Genomic DNA, 5449 nt, shown 5'->3' with positions numbered 1-5449 from the left:
ACACACACACACACAGACACACACACACACACACACACACGCACACACACACACACAGACACACACACACGCACACACAAGCACACACACAGACACACACACACAGACACACACACACACACACACAGACACACACACACAGACACACACACACACAGACACACACACACAGACACACACACACACAGACACACACACACACACAGGTATAACTCCGTTTGAGAAGAACTAAATCAACCTTTTGATTTGTGAAAAGTGGCCGTGAGGCGTCACCATGTGAGTAAGCATCACCATGTAACCATGGCGACCCATCTGGTAGACAGTCAGAAGCCAGTCATCAAAAAAAGGTCAAACCCCACCACCTCCCCACCTCCCCACCTCAACACCTCAACACCTCAACACCTCCGTCAGATCCTCCTCCACTGATGCATCCTGCAGTCTGTGATGATGAGTTCATTCAGTTGGTTAGCTTAGCTTAGCATAAAGACTGGAAGCGGATGGAAACTGCTAGCCTGGCTCCGTCCAGCAGTAAGAAGTATCAAGTGTGTGTGTGTGCGTGTGTTAGCATGTGGGCTAATCCTAAAACAGAGGCCTTCTGTCATGAGAAAGTTCTCAGAGAGACTAACTCAGTTATTCTGATCTGGGATCAGTTCCTGTGAGCTCCATTCAGACAACAACAACCACATTAAAACAAAGCTTGTCTCATAATTATGACATCATCAGAGAATGTGTAGTTCCATTACACATCTACCTGTACCCGTCTACAAGTACACATCTACCTGTACCCGTCTACAAGTACACATCTACCTGTACCCGTCTACAAGTACACATCTACCTGTACCGGTCTACAAGTACACATCTACCTGTACCGGTCTACAAGTACACATCTACCTGTACCCGTCTACAAGTACACATCTACCTGTACCCGTCTACAAGTACACATCTACCTGTACCGGTCTACAAGTACACATCTACCTGTACCCGTCTACAAGTACACATCTAGCTGTAACCCTGTCTACAAGTACACATCTACCTGTACCCGTCTACAAGTACACATCTACCTGTAACCCTGTCTACAAGTACACATCTACCTGTACCCGTCTACAAGTACACATCTACCTGTAACCCTGTCTACATGTACACATCTACCTGTACCGGTCTACAAGTACACATCTACCTGTAACCCTGTCTACAAGTACACATCTACCTGTACCCGTCTACAAGTACACATCTACCTGTAACCCTGTCTACAAGTACACATCTACCTGTACCGGTCTACAAGTACACATCTACCTGTAACCCTGTCTACATGTACACATCTACCTGTACCCGTCTACAAGTACACATCTACCTGTACCGGTCTACAAGTACACACTTACCTGTAGCCCTGTCTACAAGTACACATCTACCTGTACCCGTCTACAAGTACACATCTACCTGTAACCCTGTCTACAAGTACACATCTACCTGTAACCCTGTCTACATGTACACATCTACCTGTACCCGTCTACAAGTACACATCTACCTGTAACCCTGTCTACATGTACACATCTACCTGTACCCGTCTACAAGTACACATCTACCTGTATCGGTCTACAAGTACACACTTACCTGTAGCCCTGTCTACAAGTACACATCTACCTGTACCCGTCTACAAGTACACATCTACCTGTACCCGTCTACAAGTACACATCTACCTGTAGCCCTGTCTACAAGTACACATCTACCTGTAACCCTGTCTACATGTACACATCTACCTGTACCCGTCTACAAGTACACATCTACCTGTAACCCTGTCTACATGTACACATCTACCTGTACCCGTCTACAAGTACACATCTACCTGTACCCGTCTACAAGTACACATCTACCTGTAACCCTGTCTACAAGTACACATCTACCTGTAACCCCGTCTACAATTACACATCTACCTGTACCCGTCTACAAGTACACATCTACCTGTACCCGTCTACAAGTACACATCTACCTGTAACCCTGTCTACAAGTACACATCTACCTGTAACCCTGTCTACAAGTACACATCTACCTGTAACCCTGTCTACAAGTACACATCTACCTGTACCCGTCTACAAGTACACATCTACCTGTAACCCTGTCTACAAGTACACATCTACCTGTACCCGTCTACAAGTACACATCTACCTGTACCCGTCTACAAGTACACATCTACCTGTAACCCTGTCTACAAGTACACATCTACCTGTACCCGTCTACAAGTACACATCTACCTGTACCCGTCTACAAGTACAAGTACACATCTACCTGTAACCCTGTCTACAAGTACACATCTACCTGTACCCGTCTACAAGTACACATCTACCTGTACCCGTCTACAAGTACAAGTACACATCTACCTGTAACCCTGTCTACAAGTACACATCTACCTGTACCCGTCTACAAGTACACATCTACCTGTACCCGTCTACAAGTACACATCTACCTGTACCGGTCTACAAGCACACATCTACCTGTACCCGTCTACAAGTACACATCTACCTGTACCGGTCTACAAGTACACATCTACCTGTACCCGTCTACAAGTACACATCTACCTGTAACCCTGTCTACAAGTACACATCTACCTGTACCCGTCTACAAGTACACATCTACCTGTACCCGTCTACAAGTACACATCTACCTGTAACCCTGTCTACAAGTACACATCTACCTGTACCCGTCTACAAGTACACATCTACCTGTACCCGTCTACAAGTACACATCTACCTGTAACCCTGTCTACAAGTACACATCTACCTGTACCCGTCTACAAGTACACATCTACCTGTACCCTAAACTACCTTGTTGCCTTTCTACAAAAAACTAGCCGGTTGTCTTTAAGTTTAAACTAGTTTTAACTTTAACTAGTTGTCTTTAAGTTTGACTCCCTATAGATCTAAACCACCAGATCTCTCCACAGACTCTAAAGGTCCCAGACTGCCTGGTGGTCTATCTCAGGACTAAATGTAAACTCTAAACTCTAACTACAAGTATAAGTCTATTCAGAGACTTAACAAAACATGAACCATGTGGAAGACAGTCAACCAGAACTAAAGTCCTGAAGGTCTCCTTATAATCCGCCTGTAAGCCGGTTTACAGACTCTGATCTACAGAAACTAAATGACATGCATGTCCAACCTGCAGGTCTATCTACAAACTCTAGACCACTTGTAAAGACTTCAACCGAGGCCTAGTCTTTTGTACTCGTGGGAGTATTTAGAAGAACTTAACAACGTGTCGGTCTATCCAAGGACTACCTGCAACTTCTAAACTACCTCTTAGTCTAACTACAAGACCCAACAGTGGACTAAACCAGTAAGCCAGGTGTTTCTAGAAAACCTGCACCACATGTGGGTCTTAGTGTGTTAGTCTGATAATTCTCTGGACGACCTTGAAACGTCAACCGAGTCCAGGTCTAATCGTCCATACTTGTGGGTCTACTTACAAGAACTAAACTACCTGTAGGTCCATCTACAAGCTTTAATCTACCAGTAGGTCTGTCTACAAGACCTAGACCACCTGCAGGTCTGTCTACAAGACCTAGACCACCTGCAGATCTGTTTACAAGACCAAGACCACCTGTAGGTCTATTTACAGTCTCTAGACCACCTGTAGATCTATATACAGTATCTAGACTACTTGCAGATCCAGTAACAGTCTGTAGACCACCTGTAGATCTATTAACAGTCTATAGAGACCTACATATGTCTGCAAGACCTAGACTACCTGCAGAACTATGTACAGTCTCTAGACCACCTGTAGATCTATAACCAGTATCTAGACCTCATGTAGGTCTATAACCAGTATCTAGACCTCATGTAGGTCTATAACCAGTATCTAGACCACCTGCAGAACTATTTACAGTCTCTAGACACCTGTAGATCTATAACCAGTACCTAGACCACCTGCAGAACTATGTACAGTCTCTAGACCACCTGTAGATCTGTTACCAGTCTCTAGACCACCTGTAGATCTATAACCAGTACCTAGACCACCTGCATAACTATTTACAGTCTCTAGACCACCTGTAGATCTGTTACCAGTCTCTAGACCATCTGTAAAGACTTCAACAGAGTCCAGGTCTAGTCTTCCGTACTCGTGGGTCCATCTAGTCTCCAATGACTCAATCACATTAAAGCATATTCAAGTTGTCACGTGTTACTTTTTAGTTTCAGTTGAAACGTGTTTAACATTTTGTTGTGAAAACAAACATATTAAATATAATATAATAATATATACATATATATATATATATATATATATATATATATATATATATATATACATTATTCTATGTTCTATATTTCTTCCCGTCAAAGACAACTAAAACAAACATATTAAATATTATATATATATATATATATATTATATATATATATAATGATATATTCTATATGTCTTCCCGTCAACGAGCAGCTGGTTTAGAGCACGCGCGTGTTCGTGCAGGTAAATAACGCGACTCACCTCCGCAGACCCGCTTCAGTCCGGATGAATAAAGACCTCGTCCCTCAAGACTGCGAAACCACAACGTGTAGAAACGCAGCTCAGAGCTCCAGGAAGCGGAAACAACAAACAAACAACAAACAAACAAACAAACAAACAAACAACAAACAGTGTGCGTGTTGTGACCGCTCTGAGTCTCTTCATCGACTCTTTGACTCAACAGGCTGCAGCCCACCAGCTCACAAGCTGGCGGAGGTGACGACGACGACTTCCGGTTAACGCCTTCAAAGTAAAGGTCCGTTTTCAGATCCTTTACTTCAGTAAAAGTACTTATTGGCTCCTACGTTATGAAAATACTCCATTGTTAGCTAAATGTATGCGTTCAATATTTACTTTGGTTAAAGTATGTAAAGGCTACCACACAGTACTCTGTTACAGTAAAGTACTAATAGTACAATGTAGAAATACTCTGTTACAGTAAAGTACTAATAGTACAATGTAGAAATACTCTGTTACAGTAAAGTACTAATAGTACAATGTAGAAATACTCTGTTACAGTAAAGTACTAATAGTACAATGTAGAAATACTCTGTTACAGTAAAGTACTAATAGTACAATGTAGAAATACTCTGTTACAGTAAAGTACTAATAGTCCTCTTCTTCTTCCTCTTCCTCTTTCTCTTCTTCTTCTTCCTCTTCTTCTTCCCCTTCTTCCTCTTCCTCTTCTTCCTCTTCCTCTTCTTCTTCCCCTTCTCCCTCTTCTTCCCCTTCTTCCTTTTCTTCTCCCTCTTCTTCCTCTTCTTCCTCTTCTTCCCCCTTTTCCTCTTCTTCTTCTTCTCCCTCTTCTTCCCCTTCTTCCTCCTTTTCCTCTTCTTCTTCTCCCTCTTCTTCCCCTTCTTCTTCCTTTTCCTCTTCTTCTTCTCCCTCTTCTTCCCCTTCTTCTTCCTTTTCCTCTTCTTCTTCTCCCTCTTCTTCCCCTTCTTCCTCT

At 42.9% G+C, this 5449-nt stretch overlaps 1 protein-coding gene across 1 annotated transcript in view; it reads right to left on the bottom strand.

Annotated features, from left to right (window-relative positions):
- LOC117731917 (proline-rich protein 5-like) overlaps nucleotides 1-4691 on the bottom strand; it is a 17494-nt gene extending 12803 nt beyond the window's left edge. The window contains exon 1 of the mRNA XM_034534470.1: nucleotides 4483-4691. The gene's annotated coding sequence lies outside the window, so the exon portion shown is untranslated. The remainder of the gene's footprint in view (nucleotides 1-4482) is intronic.
- Between the last annotated feature and the right edge of the window lie 758 nt (nucleotides 4692-5449).

This window comes from Cyclopterus lumpus, chromosome 6 (assembly GCF_009769545.1).
Source record: "Cyclopterus lumpus isolate fCycLum1 chromosome 6, fCycLum1.pri, whole genome shotgun sequence".
Taxonomy (NCBI): domain Eukaryota; kingdom Metazoa; phylum Chordata; class Actinopteri; order Perciformes; family Cyclopteridae; genus Cyclopterus; species Cyclopterus lumpus.
Note: the sequence above shows the minus strand (reverse complement) of the source record. Positions and strands in the feature narration are given on the sequence as shown.